This window comes from Giraffa tippelskirchi, chromosome 2 (assembly GCF_054371585.1).
Source record: "Giraffa tippelskirchi isolate mGirTip1 chromosome 2, T2T-mGirTip1v1.2.pri, whole genome shotgun sequence".
NCBI lineage: Eukaryota > Metazoa > Chordata > Mammalia > Artiodactyla > Giraffidae > Giraffa > Giraffa tippelskirchi.
In genome coordinates this window covers 189984411-190006826 of record NC_137276.1, presented here as the reverse complement: position 1 = coordinate 190006826, position 22416 = coordinate 189984411, and the positions used below count along the sequence as shown (strand labels likewise).

The window sequence follows — 22416 nt, the reverse complement described above, 5'->3', positions numbered from 1 at the left end:
CTCCTTGGCACTGCCTTGCTAAATGCAACAAAAGTCACCAATACATAGCACTAAAGATTTATTTTCCATTGTTTCACTCTGAAACTTCTGGCTGAATATTAATGTGAGTTGACTTCCAAGTTACTGCACATGACAGTACACCAAATATTTTATCACTGCAAAACACATATCATTATCTTTTGAGCCTCTGATATCAGTTTCCTTGCTGCTCATCACCCACTAAGCAAATTCACATATGTTAGGTTTTGTTACACCAACACCCCGCATTTGGGTGTTAGTTTCTTTATTGGGATGCTTAATGCTAGCTACCACAATAAATATGTTGAAATCTGAGTGCTTTTACAATCAAGGGTTCATCTTATTTGTCTATGTCCAGAAAAAATTATAGGCAAGGGATGAGGGAAATTTTCCTCTACACTGTCATCCAGGAAACCAGGCTAGTGGAGGTTCTAATATCTTGTAACTACATGACCCAAGGATCGAACCCAGGTCTCCCGCATTGTAGGCAGATTCTTTACCACTGAGCCACCATGGAAGTTCCCTAACACACACACACTACCAGTAATACTTGGCTTTTGAGATTTCCCTAGCCAGGAAAAGAAGGGTGGAGTGGCACACCAGCCTTAGCTCCACAGGCCCAGAAGTCATAAATATCACTTCTACTCAATGGCCTGTTTGCCTTAACTCATCACCCTGCTCTAAAATAATTGCAAAGGAGGCTGAGAAACATCAGGATGCACATGGAATAGTTGGTGAGCCCTAACTGTCCCTGTCCCTGGGAGCTGCTATGGAAGTTAGACAGCAAGATCTTGGCAGGAAAGTGTCTGGCAGTCATTAGTTCTGTTCAACAAATATTTCTGGTTCTTTTTCCCAGCAGATTTGTACTTCCCTATTTCCCTGGAGTTAGAGTGGTCATGAACTTTGGTCATTCATTGCTTTGGGGAATGAAATGTGAAGAAAAGGTTATGTATTTCTTTCAGATGGACTCTTTAAGAGCAGTGTGCAATTTGTTGTGTACTCTCTTTTCATCTGCTGCGAGGACCAGCAGTGCTCCAGACAGAGTTTGCTCCCCTAGCGTGGGTCCCACAGAGGATGACTTGAAGCAGAGACCCAGACAAATTGCAATAGACATGCAGTGAGAGCACAAAATTAATCCTAGTTTTGAGTAGGGAGTGGGTGGCTGTTTATTGCTGAAATATATTTCATTCCATTCTCATTGATATCATACTTTCTCATCTTTGTTTCTTTAATGCCAGGGATTCAACAAATGCCTGACATTTTGGCTTGTGTTACTACTGTTTTCCCCAGTAAATCTCTATCTTTTATTAGCAATGATGTTCCTAAGCAGTAGAACTGAATTTTATGATGGTTACCTGAGTAGTATTCCAGCCAGTAGCCATTCATGGGCTGGAGGTATAGTCAAAAATATGAAGAAAGACCACCAGTGGCTTAGCCTTGCAAGTGAATTTTAGCATAAAGTCCTTCAAATACAAACTTTTATATTCCTTCCCTTTCTTTCTCATTCTCTCTCTCCCTGCCTCCTGGGTTCAATTTAACTGGAGGAAAATTCTTTCTTCATTATGATGACAGAACAGTGAATCTCAAAGTGATCATAGAAAATAGGTGAAGTGGCTTGATTGTACTTCTGGGTTTAATTTTAGATAGAATTATATAACGAGAAGGGCTTCCCTAGTGGCTCAGATGGTAAAGGATCTGCCTGCAATGCAGGAGACTCGGGTTCAATTCCTGGCTTGGGAAGACCCCCTGGAGCAGGGCATGATAACCCACTCCAGTATTCTTGCCTGGGAAATCCCATGGACAGAGGAGCCTGGCAGTCTACAGTCCATGGGGTCCCAAAGAGTCAGACAGGACTGAGCAACTAACACTTTTACTTCACTTCATATAATGGGAAAGTTACCAGATTTGGATTCAGAAAATTTGAATTTGAATCCCGTCTCTGCTACTTAATAGCTATGGACACTTTAGTTAATTTCTTCATATAAATTGGGGCTAATATAGACTGAGTATTCTACAGTGTTGCTATGAAAATAAAAATATTATAAAAAGACATATAATGGCTGTAAAATCTCTTTTCAGATGACCATAAAGGCCAAAGTTACTATTATCAGAAAATATTTTTTTTTCCTCTTTGACTTATTTGCATTAAAATCTTTTTAAATTTGAGGAAACCTACGAGACAGACTTACCTAAATTGCAAACTGTTCTCGTTCTCTGCACCTGTCTGCACTGTAAAGAAGGTTTGTGTGTTGACCTAGAAGGGTGGGATGAGCGGAGTTTAGGAGGGAGGCTCAAGAGGGAGGGGATGTATGTATACATATGGTTGATTCACATTATTGTATAGCAGAAACTAACACAACATTGTAAAGCAATTATCTTCCAAATAAAACAAATTTTTTTTTTTAAAAGGGTGTTTGGCACAACCAGCCAGGAAGAAGACTTGTTGAGTTCATTTTTAAGAACAGTCCTTTACCTGTCCTTTAAAGTCCTTTACCTTTACCTGTCAATTTGGGGTTTAAAAACAAAAACTATTGACTGTAATTTAAACATGAGATTTACTTGATTCAGATTTACATACTTGAAGAGGTTTTGACCTTTGAACTTTACACAGCAACAAAAAGATTAAATGGAAAAGATTGCATCTACACAAAGGTATGAGAACTCTATGCAGTTTACCAATGGGTAATTCAGGCAAAATTGTGTCTCCAAACAATTTTGACATTTACTTTCCATTCTTCTTAGTAGGGAACTGGTAAATCTTGTGGGCAGTTGTGCTTAAAGGAAACATGGCTCATAGTTCCTTCCTGTTGCTTTCCAGATTCTCTTCTCCTTAAACCATACTTCTTTGTACAGTGTTGAATCATCTAATGATTTCTGTGTCCCTCGCTGTGGATGACACACCTAATTATACTGGAGTAGTTGTTTTACTTACAATTTCAAAGAATTTTCAGTCTCTCTGAAATTTTATCAAAGATTTTAAAAGCAGCCTTTATTGATTGGTACTTCTACAGAGCTAAATATTGCTAGTCTTAATTTCATATATTTAAGATAGGCAGGCCAGATCTCTTCCACTGACCCCCATTGACCTCGCTCTTAACTATTGCTGTACCTTGCCTTCTGCCCAGACAGGGAGACCCATACAGACCACACCAGGGACTTCCCACGGGGTTTCTGGTTGAGTCTTGCCCATGGAAAGTGCTGGGAGTAGATTGGAGGCAGAGAAAGGGGAGGGAGGCCCTGGCACCCTTCCAGCAAGATCTCCTCCAGCCAGCTGTGTCTCTCCAGCAGTCATGGATTCTCTCAAGGCAGAAGGCATGACTCTTTCCCTGGGTTCCTGTACTACTCCCTCCCCTCTTAATAGCTTAGGCATTAGGCTGTTATTACTAAGTCTTGGATGTATGGTGACCCTAGTCCACATCATTGAAAGTGTCTCTTTGTAAATAAACCCTCATTGAATTACCCTATTTTGACCCACCATCTGTTTCCTCTTGGGACACTAAGTAATTCAGTGGACATCTCTATTTGAACCTACTCCTCATATTCCTACTTTCTCTTTCATGTTGCTGTTATTGTTGGCACTTTACCTGTGTATGATGTATGCCCTTTCTGTGTATTTCTATTTAGTATTCTATGTCTCTGAACTGCCTTTATATTCTCTGCCAAATGAGAGATATAATTTTCAGATCTGTGGTGTATTTCTTTTTTTCCCCTTTCTTTCAAAATAATTGAAAGCCTACAAAAAGGAGCAATAATAATTTGAAGAGTTTTTTCGTTCTGAACAATTTGAGCAAGTGATTGACAAGATGACTTATAATCTTCAAATGCTTTAATGTGTATTTTTGACAAATAAATACGTTTTTCTGCCTAACCTCAGTAACACCACTGAAGACAGGAAATTAATGTTGATGTATTGTTACCACCTATATCACAGATATTATTCAAGTTTTGCTATTTGTCCCAAAATGTCTCCTACAGTAAAAAGAATTTAACCCAGGGTCACATGTTATACATAGGTATTTCATCTCTGTAGTTCCCTTAAAATCAGGAACAATTCCTCAGTCTTTTTTTTTTTTTCACTTTCATGGTTTTTGACAGTTTTTGAGTTAATTTATAAACTGTCTCTAAGTTTAAGTTTATCTAATGTCTCCCAAGGATTAGATTCAAGTTCTGCTTCCTCTAGGGCTGGAATACCATCATAATGATTTTGTGTTCTTCTTATTGCATCCAATTACATGGTACATGTTTTCAATTTATCCCCTTAATACTGACATTAATTTTAAGAATTTGTTTAGGTGGTGTCTGCCAAATTTCTCCTTTGCGAAGCCATTCTTTTCTTCATTGCAATGAATAAGCATTTTGTGGATAGTTGAGACCATGTAAACATTTCATTCTTCACCTAACTTGTACTCACTAATTTTAGTATCTACTGATGTTTCATGGCTGAATTCATTATTACTATGATGGTTTCCAATTGGTTATTTTCTAATTAGACCATTTCTCCTGCATTTATTAGTTGGCATTTTATGGTAAGGAATTTATTCTTCCAATTTATTTTTTCACTTATTTATTTGTATCAGTATAAACTTATAAGTTCCTTAGAGAGGCCAGTGGGAGACCTTTCAGGATGACCTCTATAATTATTTGACCATTTCCTTACTAATAAAATATTCAGGCTCATCTTTAATTTTTCATTGCTTTAGCTCTGAAGTCAGCCATTTCTCCAAGGAACGCTGGCTTCTTTTAGTGGAGAATGGTGTTTAGAAACTGAGATCTGGACATCTGGTATGCTCACTAGTTTCAAAGTGTCATTGCACCCAGATACTATCAATGGAAAGGATTAGGCTATATGGGTAAGTAGGTGCTCTCTATATGTGTATTGTATATGTTGCTATATAACTAACATAGTAGCTTAAAACAATGGATATTTATTACTTCACAGTCTAGTCCAGAATTCAGAAGGGCTATAGCTGGGTGATCCTGGCTCTGTCCCTCTCATGAGGTTGCAGTCAAAATGTTGGCCAGGACTGTAGTCTTCTTAAGGCCTGAGGAGGACTGGAAAACATACTGTCGAGGTGGCTTACTCACATATTTGGCAAACTGGGACCAGTTGTTGGCAGGAGGCCTTTTTCCTCATGTCATTGAGTGTCACCTTAGTGTGGTGGCTGGCTTTTCCCAGAGGGAGGAAGCCCAGATGTCTTTTATGACCTAGCCTCAAAAGTCTCCCTCTTTCATTTCTTTACCATTGTTTACACAAGTGAACCTTATTCAGTATAGGAGAGGACTTCACAAAGGTATGAATAACTGGATTCAAAAACATTGGAGGCTGTTTTAGAAGCAGGCTACCAAAACATCCGTATCTATCTCTATCTACTTACCTATCTACCTGCCTATCTAACATCTATCTATTGGAATCTATGTATTTATACTGGTCCTTCCAAGTTCAATCCAACATCACAGGATTCATCCTAGCTTGTCCTAGGCAGTGAAGATGCTGATCCCCACCATTCTTATAGTTCCAATATATCTACTTATTTGATCAACACCCATATACGTAATCAATCTCCTGGCCCAATGCCCAGCAACAGTGAACACCATGTATAAATACCCTCCTCACCAAGCATTTGGGGAGAAGGAAATGGCAACCCACTCAAGTATTCTTGCCTGGAGAATCCCAGGGACAGAGGAGCCTGGTGGGCTGCCGTCTATGAGGTTGCACTGAGTTGGACACGACTGACGTGACTTAGCAGCAGCAACAGCAGCAAGCATTTGGGCTTTCACTCCTTGCCAGGCCACTGCAGCCCATGCTCCTACGCACACTCCCCATGAACTACTGGCTTGATGACACCCCACCTAATGTGTTTTGAACTGAATTATTCAGGAAGTTATTCCTTTCTATTTAGGAAGGAAGATAAGTAGGTGTAACTTTATTTTGTTGTTGTTGTTGTTGTTGTGAATTGTAATGCGGCCATGGAAAAAATGTACAATACTTAGATTTGGCCTAGAGAAAGAAATCTCTGGCTCCCGCAGCTACACAGAGGTCCAAGAACTATGTCACATTTCCTGCCTATAAGGGTTAGGCATTCCCTCCCTCTGTGAACAGTTACTTGTTTAATCTGTCAAGGACACTTCTATGCAGGCTACATTTATAGTCTTTTATCTCATCCTTTCCCCCCTTTCCCTTTTGCTTCTTTTCCTTTCCTTTCATTCTCTTCTTTTCACTTCCCTTCCCTTCTCTTCCTTCTTCGCTTCCCACAGCCTTTATCCTCATCAATTTTTTTTTTCCTAAGTGGCCTTTGCTTCAAGTTTGTCACTGACATCTCATTGGTACAATGATATTTGTTTATCACATAGCAGTCCTAAAGGTATTACTTATATGGTGCAAAAGGCCAACCTATACTGATCCTTTATTAGAATGATTTTGATGCATCTTAGCCTTCCATTCATATAAGAATGCTTATTTTGAGATCATGGCAATAGAATTTCAAAGTCACCATTATTTCTATGCTCCTGCTGAAGAGCTTACTAGTGACCTGAGAACTTCCATTTCTGGATAAGAATACAGAGAAGCGAGACAGGATTTCATTCTAACATTTACTTTCTCTAAACTACAGGCTGAAGAATCACATGAACAACTTTCCTACTCTGGTCTTTTCATCTCCCCAGAAACTTAGGATTTACTAGATGAGATGTTTTCTGAGGGTTACAAGACACGTGGAAGGCATGGAAGGACAGATATTAAGGCTGAGCAAGTTGTTAAACTGTTATGGGCTTTTTTTTTTTAATAAATTTATTTATTTTAGTTGAGGGCTAATTACTTTACAATATTGTAGTGGTTTTTGCCATACACTGACATGAATCAGCCATGGGTTTATATGTGTTATGGGCTTTTTAAAAGGAGGACTAATGGGCTCCTCTTCCTCACTGCACCCAAGATCTGGAACTGGAAATTGGGCTTGGCTAAATCACCCACAGAATTGCATGAGGTTTGGGGAATTTGGATGTGAGCTTTTTCTCTATTCATAGAAACACATCAACGTTATTTGTTCTTCCCTGTCTGTGGAAAGATGCCTGGTAGGGGAGATAACACACACAGCATGTCAGAGCTGGGAGACTGACACCTCTGAGCTCAACAGCTCTTACACCTCACTTGAGAATAAGATGTGTGCATGCGGGAATGCAGGCTCTGTAGGGAGCCAGGGCAGTGTGAGCAGATTAATACTTAGTACATTTCATGGGCTCCAAGGTTATCATCACACAAAGCTAATATGTCATGGCGGTTTCGTGCTGTGAGGACTTCACTGTGGCTTGTAAAATGGCCTACATTTTTTCAAGTAAGGTCATTGCCAAATCTTATCTAAAGTAACTCTTTAGAAATATCATTCCAGTGACTTAGGAAAAGGATGAAGCAAACAGCTGTACAAGATAAACATTTTAAAATGTGACGGCTGACACTTTAGAGGGGCACAGAAAAATTCCTAGATAAGACAGTATGACAACATTAACCACATTATAGAATACAGGGGCTTTCCAAATACCACTTATATCTTGTGCTTCTGCTAAACTATACTAAGATTTCGTGGAAAGAAACTGAAACCCGCTTTTGATCACTGTTCCTTATGATTTTAAGAGGGTAACAAAATAGCAACATTTCTCTTACACAAATTTTGACATTAGACTCGCTTTGTCTATTCATTCTAATGCCAGTTTTTCTAGATGCATTTAATGTGTTCATTTGAGTAGAAAGAGAGCATTAATTTAAAGAAAAAGTACAGGACAGAATGAGCTATGATCTCACTCTGAGGCAGGAAGGTTGGAAAGGAATATAATAACCTTTAGAGATACTTTTCTAGGAGTCATCATGGTAAATTAAATTAAAAAACAAAACCAAAAACTTTTTGCTCTTTCAACAGGTCTGTTGGACTTTTCATGCTTTCTTTGAGTTTATTATTCGTCTTTATAAGAGAACTGAAAGGAACAAGATTAATGGAGTTTTTAAATAAATTTGTAAATAGTTAACAAAGAGTGAAAACAAATATTAAAACGTTTCTGTTTATGAAGGGCATATTTCTTCTCAACAAGCGGAGAATGCCATAGGGGCAAAATCATTTAAGTTTCTTAACTTCAGTGTAGTCTGTCACTATTTCAAAATACGTAAACAATGGGAATCCCCTGGAGGTCCAATGGTTAGGACTCAGTGCTTTCACTGCCAGGGCACGGGTCAATCCCTAGTTGGGGAACTCAGACCCCCACATGCTGAGCATGGCACAGACAAAAAAATAGGTAAACAAAGTTTTTATTTCCCAATGCAACCTTTGTGGCAGAAAAGCATTATTGCCTATTATGGTAGAGATTTATTATCTTGCCTCTCTAGTGTTGATTATCACATCTTCTCATAACCACACCTTAATTTTCCTTAGGATATAAGCTTTCTCCCACCTTCTATTCATGTGGTATGTGTATGTGTGTGTGATCAGTTGTGTCTGACTCTTTGCAACCCCATAGACTGCTCCTCTGTCCATGGGATTTCCAAGGCAAGAATACTAGAAGGGTTGCCATTTGCCATTTCTTCCTCGAGGGGATCTTCCTAACCCAGGGATAGAACCGGTAACTCTCGCATCTCATGCATTGGTAGGCAGATTCTTTACCACTGGGAAGCCCTTCACACAGTATGTGTGAGACCAGTCAGCACAGTCAGTCCCTCACAATGCACAGTGATTGGTTCCAGGATCACCATGTGACCCAGTTCCGGCCAATGAGAGTCAGTTCTGGACTTGGTTGAACATATCGGTAATAAGAATCTTTTTTTCACTGGGATTTTTAGCTGCAGGATGATAAGGGAGACCTGTGGATACTGAAAACAACCACAGGGACAGAACCAACCTGAGAATAGAGGCAAACAGAGAAGAAAGTGGTGGTGAGAGGAGGAAAAGGACTGAGTGCTGATATTTGAGCACCAATTGAACCATATCCGAATTCCTTTACAGAAGTTTTTTTGTTTTGTTTTTTTAAGATGGAATTGGCTTTTTAGATCAAATTTCTGGTTAAAAAATTAGCAGAGGGCAGACATGGGCTATAAAGTGTTAGTACTGATTGCTAAGCTGTTGCTTAACATGTGGCCAATCCACACTAAAGTTTAAACACTTTTTGCCTTAACCTATTCAGATTTTAAAAATCCATTTAACTAAAACATTTTGGTGCTTATTATGTGCCAGCCACTGTCTCGATCACTTTACCAATAACAACTCAATTCTCATACCAAACTCATGGTGGAGGGATTATTAATATCCTCATTTTACCATGGATGAAGAAGAGGCAGAGAGAGGTCAAGTAACTCACCTAAAGTCACACAGATAGCAAGGGGCAGACCAGACCTGGGAACCAAAAACCTTCAGTCTGACTTTAGATCAATTCTAACCATTACACTACCCTGCCTTTTCAGATTAGTGCTCTACCTTGTCCAAATTCATGAACAAACACAAATAATGTATTATTGTGCATTTTATGAAAAAAAATTTGAGACAGATGGATATTGTCATACAGCTTGTTGGTTAAAAAAAAAAAAAAGTGAGACCAAGAGGCAATATGGTGTTGTGATTGAAAGTGTAGGCTCTGCCTTCAAACAATCTGGGTTTGAATTCCAGCTATGCTAATTATCAGCTGTGTGGGTAAACTACTTTACCTCTGCATGTTGTCTTTATTTCCTCTTTTATAAAGTAGAGCCAGTATCTACCTCTCCAGGTTGTTGTGAGGGTTAAAAGTGATAGTGTTTCTACAGAATTTAGCAGAGTTCACTAACTTAATTATTGCTATTATGGATAAATCTCACCTTTTTTTGTCATGCCATTTTTATGCATAATGTTTTTTCTCTTTTCCATTCATATTCTTCAATACATGTGGCTACTCTGCTCTATTGGACCAGTGCTTTTATTATTTTGTCACAATTCCATTCTTTTAATTTCAGTCTTTTAATCATCTCTGAACTTGCCCTAATTATTTTTTCCAGTTCTAAGAGGATTTTCTTTTCGAGCAATGAGAGAAAGTGTGGAATACACAGAAAGTCAAGCCCTGACCGTACCTTTTTGCTTCTGTCCTTAGAGAACCAAAAAAGTACCAGTAATTTCCTATTCCTGTATAAGTTGAGAGATTTGGTGTTATTCGTTTGTTTCACCCTTCAAATCATTTTCTTTGGAGAGGAACTATCAACTACTTGTTAGGGAGTTGCCTCTGATCCCCGTGATTCCACACAGGAAGCCAGGGTGCCTGTTTTCAAGGGTAAAGGCCCAGGATCAAGCAGTAGGTGAATTTCAAAAGTTTGATGCTCTTAATGGCCAGTGTGAAAGTATTTAAAAATATATAATATAATACCACTGGAAAATCTGTGCAAAGAATCTTCAGTTGTGTTTGTGCCATTCCTGTGCTTTGTGTGTCATGGGTAGCCACAGTTAGGTGCTTCAGAATATCCTCTCAACCCAGCCCAGTGAAGAACAGTTTGCAGTCTACTACTATGGTCTCCTACACATGGAAGCAATAAGGCAATTAAAAGCAATCAAATGACCACTACACTACATCCATCTTTCTCCTCCTGACTTTCTGCATTCATCAGCAATGGAGACAAATTTAAATGTAATTATCATATTTGACTATAATTGCATGAGAACTCAATACATAGTTTACTTCCCCTGGACTTTTAAACAAAGGTAATGGGAGATCCGACCTAACTAAAATGATCCAGTTCTAATGCTTTGTGACTCAATTAGATCTGCAAGTTGAAGATAGAAAACTGCTTCAATTTTCTGTTATCCTTAAATATTAAATTTAATCTCCTTTATTTTCTCACGTGGTGAAGCACTGTTAGAAGGAAATATTTTTCCTTGAGTGTGTCATCTCACTTTTCACACAAAACGTTATGAAATGAGCATCAGCCTTTCCTCTGAGGACTTTTCTGCTCAGCAGTTGCTGATTGTAGGATGTGGCATGATATCGACAAACATGACCTCGTGCCTGATCCTTCTGCTAATGTGGACCTTTGAGGAAGATTAGGCGGAATTTCCAAACAACTGGTTTAAGAGCACTGAGGTAGATAAACTGAAAGCACTGCTCTGCCTCGGCCTTGGCATCAGCTCATCTTTGAAGCCATGAGTCATTTTCCTCTTAGCAAGGGAAAATGCTATTAAAACAATTCATTCCTCAATGATTCAGAAAGAATTTTGAAAAACTGATGACAATGTTGTCCATTATTTTGTGAAGGTTATAAATTTCTCTGATTTTTCCCAAGCTCCAGGGGACTTTTCTAATTATTCATCTTAGTGATTGTTGGCAGTGAGCTGGCAGAGGTTGGTTTTTTGGTTGGGATGTTGTCTTAGAAGTAAGTTTTTAGTATCCAGGCCAAGACACTTGTGTCTACAGATTCCATGACAAACAGAGCCATTGGTGAATTTTAAAAAGGAAATTCCCCAAACTCTGACTTGCTTTAGTCCATTTGATTGGGGCTTTCTTGATGGCTCAGTGGTAAAGACCAGCTGCCAATGCAGTGGATGTGGGTTCAATCCCTGGGTCAGAAAGATCCCCTGGAGAAGGAAATGGCAACTCACTTCAGTATTGTTGCCTGGGAAACCCCATGATAGATGAGCCTGGTGGGCTACAGTCCATAGGGTTGCAAAAGAGTTGGACATGACTTAGCAACTAAACAACAACAAATTAGATTGTTTGACTTTATGAAAAGTAAGATGAAGCAAGAGCTTAAGATTGAAACTTGCAATATGAGGAAATGTGTTGACTGACCTGTTATTTAAACTAGAAAGAAATATAAAGGGTAGAGACAGTTCAACTGACTTAAACAAAAACCACACACACACACACAAAACTTAAATGAGGAGTTTTGAGGTGACTTAATTGTTCTGTTTGGGTAAATAACATTTATTTTGCCTGTCTCTTTTTTGCATTTTACAGATTATTTCATGGTGCCCTGATATAATTAAATAGTCACAGATTTTATATGTAAATAGAATAGGCTGTGGTAGCATGTAAACCATTATATTTTTATAAAAACAGGTGATTTTGCTTACCAATTACTGTGCATAATTGATAAGCAAAAGACATCTGGGTATACACATTACATTCATCAAAGTGATAGTCCAGGCAAAAACAGCCCTCAGGAAATTCTATGCAGGCTGCTGCAGTGTCCTGACAAGTCATGAAGTTGGAGTGAAGGTGGAGCCAGAGAAAGATGGCATTTGGTGATCCAAGAATCAAAAGTTTGCAGTAGGATGCTCAAGAACAGGAATTAAGGTATGTGTGTGAATTTCCAGGAGTGAGAAATGGAGGTCCCTGTGTCCAAGAAGAGCTACAAAATTAGGAAGGTATCCAACAGGGATCAGAATAGGGACTGAGTCCCCAGACTAGTGGTAACTGGGTTTCAGCACCAAGGCTCAGTTTAATGAATCAGTCAGTTAGTAAGCAAACACTTACTGAGTGACTACTGTATGCCATTGGTATGCTAGGTTCTGAATGTACAAAGGAGAACAAGACACAGCTGCTGTCCTCTAATTTCTCACAATTAGAGACTGGGAGGCAAGTTTATGACCTAACTAGGAGCAAGTATCACAAGATGAAAAGTGTTAGAATAGAGAGAGCTGGCATTATTTGTCTTTTCTGCCAGTTGTCAGGATTGGTCTCTTAGATTGGGGATGAGTATTTAGAAGGGGATACTACAATGATGGCAGTATTTTTTGTCAACAGCAGTTCACCTAGTGAGTGTTGATACTTTGGGTCAACGTGTGAACAAAACATAACAAAACAATGTAACAAATGTAAACAAATTTATTCCAATCTGCCAAGCATTGAACTTAGTCCATTGGTAAGACCTCTATTAGGTTGCATGAGATGGTGGGAATCAACTCTGGCCTAGGAATCAGGAAATTGCATATCTACCCTGCCAGGCCGTTTCTTGCATGGTGACATTACCTACTTTGGTTTCCTTATCTCTCACATGCTTAGGTCCTGTATATGTTACAAGTTTTAAATGAAATGATGATGGCAAATACAAATACTTCCAACTGTGGTCTATAGCCTCCTCCAAGCCTCATTTCTACACCATCCCTCTATGTATTCTCACCTTCAGCAAAATGAACATTTGACCTGGCCCTTTTCTCTTATATTTCAGAAAGTAGCTCTTCTATTTTCACTCAGAAACACTTGAGTCATTCTCTACTATCTAGAAAACAGTGAGTGAGGATACAAAGCGACTGTTCTTGTTTCCTTGATGAGTGTGGTTTAAGTTTGTTGAGCTGGTTGCCCATTTCTGGATGATTTAGGCTTGAGCCAAAATTCAACAGCATGTGAGATTTTTATTGGTTTGTTTGTTTCCTAGTAGTTCGGACTTCTCAGAGAGGTGGCTCTAGTAAGATACCTTACTTTACAGTCAGCAACTTATTTGGGGGGTTTCTATGCTGGAATTAATGCTTCCATCAGATATAGATAAAAACAATATTTAAAAGTATAGAATGACTTCTGTTTATTACAAGTAATTGAGGGACTAAAAGGCTATTCTCTGGCCATGTTTCTCAGGGGCATATTGTTCTGATCAGATAAGTTGATTATTCTTTCTGTGTGCTTTTGAAGTAGCAATGATTTTTGTTGGAATATGCCTTTACTATTACGTTTAACTGTTAATAGATATATGTTGCTAACAGCATAGGCAAGTAACATGTATTGAGAATTGCAATGATCTGCTGCAGGGATTTTAAATGTCATCAGTCTTCTTAGGTCCATTGTAGATAAGTAATCAAAGCTCAGAAAAGTTATGTAAATTAATCAGGGCAAACTATTAATATTTTTTCTTTCAGGATGGAAGCCCAGCTCTTCCTGACTCTGAAATGCAACTTTTGTTGAGAAGATTACATACTGAAAATGTAAGAAAGAACAAAAATAAATAACCAAAATAAAACAAGATGCAACCTCTTGCTATAATGCCTTGAGGCAAACTCCAAGTTATAACTTCAAGACACTGCTATGCCAGAGTGAGTCAAATTTGGCTTGTTTTAAACTTTCATGTTTAAACGAGGAGATATTTTTGTCTCCTGGGTTTAGCACATACTTGAAAGCAAAAGTGTTAGTCGCTCAGTCGTGTCAGGCTCTTCACAGCCCCATGGACTGTAGCCCACCAGGCTCCTCTGTCCATGGGATTCTCCAGGAAAGAACACTGGAGTGAGTTGCCATTTCCTTCTCCAGGGGATCTTCCCGACCCAGGGACGGAACCTGGGTCTCCTGCACTGCAGGTGGATTCTTTACTGTCTGAGCCAGTGAAGCCCAGCACATACTTGGTGCTTTATAAATATAGAGTGAATGGAGATGTGACAGTTGCACTAGGAAAGAGCTTTGGGTGTACATTTCAGAAAGACACTGGCAAGGCCTTCTGGAGCATGTGTGCAGTTGTGGCAGCTCCAGAACTGGCCATGACTCCTCTGTGGGAGAGGGAAGTGGTTTCCACTAGGAAGAGGGTTGAGCAATAAAGACACGGAGGTTTGCTGACACATTTGCTAGGCATGACTTATGCTCATTTGGAAGTTATTCTGTGGCTCCATTAAAAAGGTGTTTCCCAGTGCATCATAGCTGCCCACCATCCATCCCCTCTTCCAGTGGGGTTGATGGCTTCCTAGTCTGTGGCAAAAGCAATTATTCCCTCACTGCCAACCCTGATTACACATCACTTGACTCCAGTAATGAGCAGAGAAATTCAGCAATACCAGGAAATCAATGTTTGCAAGGTGTGGGGTATCACTAATCTTCTGACTCTGAGAATGTTGGAGATGTGTAAGTTTATCAAGCATTCTTAGGAATGACTGTCACTACTACTTGCAGGATTAATGGATGAAAGCTCAAGTAGTCTCTTTGCATCGGGGTAATTTATTTTCTTTTTTCTTTTATAGTTTGTTAGTTTCTAATTATAAGATAATATATGGTATTAGAGAATATTCTATAGAAAAGTTGAGAGAAGAGAAAAACATCATTTACAATTCCACCACAATAAATAAGACAACTACTGCTGACATTTTGTTGGATTTCCTTTTAGTCTTGGCAGCTGAGATCATACTGAAGATATAATTAGTATACCTTTTCTTGCCGCTTCACTTAATATTATTTGACTACTTTTGTAAGTTATTAAAAGCACAAAAAAACCTTTTAAAGGCTTCTTAACTTATTATAATTATTTTCAATGTTATTATAAAGCCTCCCAAATGTATGTAATGGTTATATAATATTTTCTCCTATAAAGTGAAAGTGAAAGTCACTCAGTCCTGTCTGACTCTTTGTGACCCCATGGACTGTACAGTCCAAGGAATTCTCCAGGCCAGAATACTAGAGTGGGTAGCCTTTCCCTTCTCCAGGGGATCTTCCCAACCCAGGGATTGAACCCAGGTCTCTCACATTGCAGGCGGATTCTTTACCAGCTTAGCCACCAGGGAAGCCCAAGAATATTGGAGTGGGTAGCCTATCCCTTCTCCAGCGGATCTTCCTGACCCAGGAATCGAACGGGGGTCTCCTGCATTGCAGGTGGATTCTTTACCAACTGAGCTATTAGGGAAGCCCTTTCTCCTATATATCAGCCTAATTTTCTGAGTTCACATACTGGTTATTCACAGAACCAGGGCTAGAAACAATTTTCTCTTATTCATCTAAGAGCATAATCCAAGTAAGTTTTTCTTCACACTCTCAGATGAAGGATAATATTAAAAGTAGAATCGGGTTTCGATTAAAACTAAACTTACTCTTCAAAAAGAGTTTCACATCCTGTATATTCAGTCTTTTTCATGTTTCCCAGAAGAACACTTTTGTTTTAAGGGAGTTAAAAGAATGCAGGGAAAGAACAACACTAGTAGTACACTCTAATAGGATTTATTTTACTGGTTAAATAGTACATCACCTTTATGTCTGTACAGCTGGAATATAAGCAGCTTTTAAGTGACAAATGCTATAATATTATGGCATCTATTCTAGGTTTGTGGGACTAGGTTATGTTGTGGGTTCAATTATAACAGTTTGATCTATAGTTTGAGTATGAACACTGAGATTCTTCTCCCCTCCACCACACTTTGACATTTTTTAAAGATGAAGAAATAGGAATGTGGAAGTATAATCATTTGTCTGAGGTCACAGAGGGAGATGATCGCACAGCTGGAATGTAAGCCTTGTATTTGACTAAAACCTTGGCTTTGTTCATGGGCCTAGCTAGACACATAAAGCTTTTCTCTTCCCCAGCAATGACTTTTAGTACCAGCTTTCAGAGATTGACATTGTATCTAAGCTTTGTGATCAGTATTTAGCAGGAGAAGAAAGGGAGGAATTACTTATCTTTTTGCATACATTAGCATGCAAATTACTCCCTTCTCTGCATTGTGGAAGGGTCTGAAATGATCACATATACAATATATCTTTTATCAGTGGCCCTGGATACAAACGTTGCTTTGATGAATCCACATTTAGAGGCCTTCTTCAAACATTTACAGTGCTTTTTAGGATTAGAACTTCTATCTACTGTCATTTTTAACAAAAGGAGAATTATGATTGAGTTAATTTATTCATTATTTACCCTGTCTAAACAGTCATCCTGTTATATTATTTTTTTCCAGTAGTTTTCATATATTTAAAAGAGAACATGAATATGTTCCCAGAATTTTCCAAGATTATGGTATTTGTTTATTTCTTGATCTGTTAAGACTTTCTTGCTAAACAGCCATACACTGGCCGAGGAAAGCCACATGAATTTACCCATATTTATTTTTCTCTGATAAATTAAGGTCACTTTTATGATTTTAGAGGTCTCACAGAGAAAACTTAGACAGGTCCTGGGCTTCCATGGTGGCTAAGTGATAAAAAAAAAAAAATCCACCTACCAATGCAGGAGCTATGGGTTTGATCCCTGGTCTGGGAAGATTCCACATGCTGAGGGGCAACTAAGCCCATGGGCCACAGCTGTTGAGCCTGTGCTCCAGAGCCCAGCAGCCACAGCTACTGAGCCTGCATGCCCTAGAGCCACTGACGCACTGCAACTAGAGAATTGCCCCCTCTCATCACAACTAGAGAGAAGCCTGCTCAGCGTCGAAGACCCAGCACAGCCAAAAGTAAACAAATAAAATTATTAAAAAAAAAAAAAGAACAGGCCCTCAAGTTAAATTTCCTGCTGACAGTCCTTCCCTAGAAGACTTCCCTATTGAAGTATCCTTGACCCGTGATCCTAATCCACAAGCAATCTTGCCTAGGCAAGGTGTCCCCTCTAACTAGCAAGCATTTCATTTGGCAGAGTTATCCTTTTGTTCTTTGCAGGCTTTAGTGTCAGGAGATCTGATTGCAAGTCCTTGTTTTTTTCATGACCTAACCCTTTGCTTTTTCATGCCTAATTTCGTTGATAACATTTAGCAACTTTATTTTGATGTGACAAACTGTACGTAAAGTGTACAACTTGATAAATTTTGACATGTGTGTACACTTGTGAAGCCTTCACCACAATCAAGATAATGAACATATTCTGTAACCCCAAGAGTTTCTTTTGCTCTTTCGTGATCCCTCCCTCACCTCCCTCCCTGCCTCCTCCGGCACCCTCAGGCAACCGCTGATCTGCTTTGTGTCAGTACAGATCAGTGTCCATTTACTACGAATTTTATATAACTGGCAGAGTCGTACAGAATGTATTATTTTCTTGGTCTGGTTTCTTTTACTCAGCGTAATTTTTCTGTTCATGTTCATGTTCATATGTTCATGTTGTTGGATGTATCCTTTTCATGCTGAATAGTATTCTATCATATGGATAAATCACAATTTATATCCGTTCACGCCATCCAATTATGAACCCAATAAACTTTACGGAGTGGAAAAGAAAAGACACTACCGTATAATACTTTTATGAACTTCTTTTTCTATAGTAAGTTTTACACTATCTCTTCATGTTTACCTCTGTAAGTATTCAAAAATGAATTATAAATACAGTTTAACCATGCAAATTAAAAGGGTCTATTAGACCCGGATGGTAAATTGACTATTTTTTCCTGGGGTCCTGAGGGATAACCAAGGAAAACTCTCGGAAATTCTAATTGCTGGAATATAAGAACTTTTTTTGAAATCTGACCTCTCACTTTCAACAAAATTTTAGTAAATAGAAATACATCAGACAAACATTAAAATGATCATCACCAGCACCACAAAAATAATAATGGAGGGGATCCTTACAACGCTAACCACCTCAAAGCGCAGATGTTTTTGACTTGAGAAATCTGGGTCTAAACACTCATCCTGCTGTATTGTTTTTCCCATGTTTCTTCCTTCTTAAAAGAGAACGTGAAGATTTCCCCAGAATTTTCACCTAAATCATCAGCTCTTTTCCTCACATCTTTTAAAGCAATTGGTCTTCTCAGATTCTCAGCTTGAGGGAATGAGCTACATTTCATCCGGTGAGTGGGAAGCAGTGGGTCAGATAAAACTCACTCAGGACACATAAAGGACTTGGCCTGTTTATTGCGTAACTGCCCAGCTTAAAATTAGGATAATGAACTGCCTTCTTAACCTGAATGAAATATTTCTCATGTTTCAGATTTCAGCACTCTTTTGGAAGGCTTCCATCTCTCCAATTTAGTTGCAAGTGAAACACACAAAAAATCTGCTTCCCACAGGCTGTTTGATTTAGAAGATATTGATTAACAATCAGCCAGGAGATGGGAACAATCTATTTTGACCTAACAGTTTCACCCATCTTTTTAAACTGACTTTCAGAGTTTCCATCATGGTGCACATGAATGTTACATTAAAGGATACATGTCAAAAATCCTAAAATATTAAACAATTTCTGGTTATTAAGGAGTTTTTGAATAGAAGGAACTGTTACATTGGAACTGGTCTGCCTGTGAGTTGTTCAGTGGAAGCAGGCAGGACAGGAAGAGAATACGCAGTAGAATGTCCCCAGGGAATGTCCACACATTACTGGATGTGTGTGTGTCTAACCCAGGCCCTTGTTATGGAATCTTCACTATCACTGCAACAGTTAAAAAATTTAGCTGAAACATGGATGGACCTAGAGATTGTCATACTGAGTGAAGTAAGTCAGAGAGAGGAGAAATATCATATGACATTCCTTAAATGTGGAATCGAAACAGAAATGATACAAATGAACTTACTTACAAAACAGAAAGAGACACACAGAATTAGAGAATGAACTTAAGCTTGCCTCTACACACTGCTATATTTAAAATGGATAACCAACAAGGACCTACTTTAAGGCGCATGGAACGGAACTCTGCTCAGTGTTACATGGCAGCCTGGATGGGAAGGGAGTTTGGAGGAGAATGGATGTGTATGGCTGAATCTCTTGGCCGTTCACCTGAAACTGTCACAACATTGTTAATCAGCTATACCCCAATACAAAATAAAAAGTTTAAACAAATTTAGCTAAAGAGCATGTCTTACAATTTTTTTTTTAAAGGTAGGAAATTAACCTATCCATTGGTGGACCAAATTGATTTGATTAGGTCTAAGATATTCTCATGGAAACTGATAAAAAGAATTTAAATTCTACCATCTCTTTATGGAAAACTCATACAAGCACAGTTTTTAAAAAATCTCTTATCTTTTACTATTGTAAAATGAAAAATATATTTTTTTAATATTTCCAAGAAACGTCAAAGAACCCACCCAACTCCCCAGCTGCTCACTGTTTTTTTTTTTCCCCTCTTAATTGCTTTTACATCATGTCCAAGTCTGACCATTTGCACTTAACACTTGCTTGATAAACTCTGCCAAGCTGATGGATGCTTGTCTGTTTTACATTCCTCTGCTTCACATGCCTAAGGGGGCAAAGGTCAAACCTCCTCAGCTGCAGATGAGGTCATCGTTGCTGATGGTCTGCAGCTGATCACAATAAAAACAGGGTCTCCCCTGTGACCAGTCCTCCCCATTTAGGAGCAGTGATGTCATCTCTGGTGAGACAGGATGAGACATGCAACTGGGTTTAAATTGCACTACATAAATTTTTCTTCTGACTTCACTGCAATATTTTATTTATTTTTGCAGGAATACTAGTTTAATCATGGTTTCAAACTAAAAATAAATAAATAGATGAAGTAGAGGAAGTTTATGTTTTACAAGTAGTCCTTCATATCTGTCAGGCAAAGCCAGAAGAAAATGCTGTTTTCCTACACCAAAAGAAATTAATATTGGCAATCTCTTATGCCAATCTCATCCTAACACTTTCAAAGTATCTCTCTCCAAGAATACTGAGTGTTCTTACAAGGATTTCAGAATCAGACCTTAGTTCAGGTGTCCCCAAACTCCAGGCCATGGACCGGTACATCCTGTCAGATCAGCAGCAGCACTAGATTAGAAATAAAGTGCACAACTTAGAAAAGGCAGAGAAACCAGAGATCAAATTGCCAGCATCCACTGGATAATCAAAAAAGCAAGAGAATACCAGAAAAACATCTACTTCTGCTTTATTGATTATGCCAAAGCCTTTGTGCAGATCACAACAAACTGTGGAAAATTCTTCAAGAGGTGGGAATACCAGACCACCTTACCTGGCTCCTGAGAGATCTGTATGCAGGTCAAGAAGCAACAGTTAGAACTGGACACGGGACAATACACTGGTTCCAAATAGGAAAAGGAGTATGTCAAGGCTGTATATTGTCACCCTGCTTATTTTAACTTATATGCAGAGTACACTATGCGAAATGCCAGGCTGGATGAAGCATAAGCTGGAATCAAGATTGCTGGGAGAAATATCTATAACCTCAGATTTGTGAATGACACCACCTTTATGTCAGAAAGTGAAGAAGAACTAAAGAGCCTCTTGATGAAAGTGAAAGAGGAGAGTGAAAAGACTGGCTTAAAATTCAACATTCAAAAAAGTAAAATCATGGAATCCAGTCCCATCACTTCATGGCAAATAGATGGGGAAACAATGGAAACAGTGAGAGACAATTTTTGGGGGCTCCGAAATCACTGCTGATGGTGACTACAGCCATGAAATAAAAGACGCTTACTCCTTGGAAGAAAAGCTGTGACCAACCTAGACATCATATTAAAAAGAAGAGATATTACTTTGCCAACAAAGGTCTGTCTAATCAAAGCTATGGTTTTTCCAGTAGTCACGTATGGATGTAAGAGCTGGACTATAAAGAAAGCTGAGCACCAAAGAATTGATGATTTTGAACTGTGGTGTTGGAGAAGACTCTTGAGAGTCCCTTGGACTGCAAGGAGATCCAACCAGTCCATCCTCAAGGAAATCAGTCCTGAATATTCATTGGAAGGACTGATGCTGAACTGATTCTCCAGTACTTTGGCCACCTGATGCAAAGAATCGACTCATTGGAAAAGACCCTGATGCTGGGAAAGATTGAAGGCAGGAGGAGAAGGGGTCAACAGAGGATGAGATGGTTGGATGGCATCACTGGCTCAATAGACATGAGTTTGAGTAAGCTCCTGGAGTTGGTGATGGACAGGGAAGCCTGGCATGCTGCAGTCCATGGAGTTGCAAGGAGTCACGACTAAGCGACTGAACTGAACTGAAAGTGCACAAGGAATGTAATGCGCTTGAATCATCCTGAAACCATCCACGACCCGACTCTGAAAGAAAAATTGTCTTCCAGAAAGCCGGTCCCTAGTGCTGAAAAGTTGAGGTCCACTGCCTTAGTTTGAATTCCACCTCTGCCATTTATATCTGGGTGACTATAAACACTTCAGGGTAAATTTCTACTCAGTTGTTTAAAATGAAGAAGGTATTACGTACCTCACAAGGTTATATTTAACATGTGAAAGTGCTTAGAAGATCACCTGCCTATAGGAGGCATTCAATCCATTGTGTCAGTAATAATAGCAGCAATACTGGTAGTATAGCAGCTCAGATGCCTTAACAAAAGCCCTCAGAGTCAGAAATGTTTTATAATTCATAACTTTTCAGATTTTATAAAGATGCTTCAGTGCTTATTCCCAGGAACAGCTATATAATTTGCAGGGTCCTGTGCAAAATGAAAACTGCAAGACCTCTTGTTCGAAAATTATTAAAGATTTCGAGATAGTGAGAGCAGAGCTTTACGCCAGCCAGGTGCAGGCCTTTTGTAAGTACGGGGCCCTGAGTGACCGCCCTGCTTACACAGTGTCTCAATATACACCCGCAGCAAGGGGCTGAGAACAGTAATGAAACACATCAACACTTCCCTGGGGAAATGTATGAACATTCACACCAATTGGGAAAAATAAAGCCAGTGGATATTCTCACTTCAGTTCAGGTAGGATTTGCTACCAAATGAGTTTATTATAAACTTAAAAAAATTGACAGTTTTCAGAGGTTTCGGATTTTGGAATTTCAGAAAACGGAATGAGGTGCTATTCGCCCACACCCTGGGCATTTATGTGATA

General features: G+C 39.0%; 1 long non-coding RNA gene and 1 other non-coding gene across 2 annotated transcripts in view; both read left to right on the top strand.

The window, feature by feature from the left end:
* LOC145539097 (uncharacterized) overlaps positions 1 to 19447 on the top strand; it is a 70274-nt gene extending 50827 nt beyond the window's left edge. The window contains exons 6-8 of the long non-coding RNA XR_014077569.1: positions 11968 to 12306; positions 13863 to 14036; positions 18602 to 19447. This is a non-coding gene — a long non-coding RNA (uncharacterized LOC145539097). The remainder of the gene's footprint in view (positions 1 to 11967; positions 12307 to 13862; positions 14037 to 18601) is intronic.
* Positions 12726 to 12796, top strand: LOC145540036 (small nucleolar RNA SNORD56). Its single transcript, XR_014078162.1, has one exon. It is a non-coding gene; the product is annotated as a small nucleolar RNA SNORD56 (small nucleolar RNA).
* Positions 19448 to 22416: the final 2969 nt, after the last annotated feature.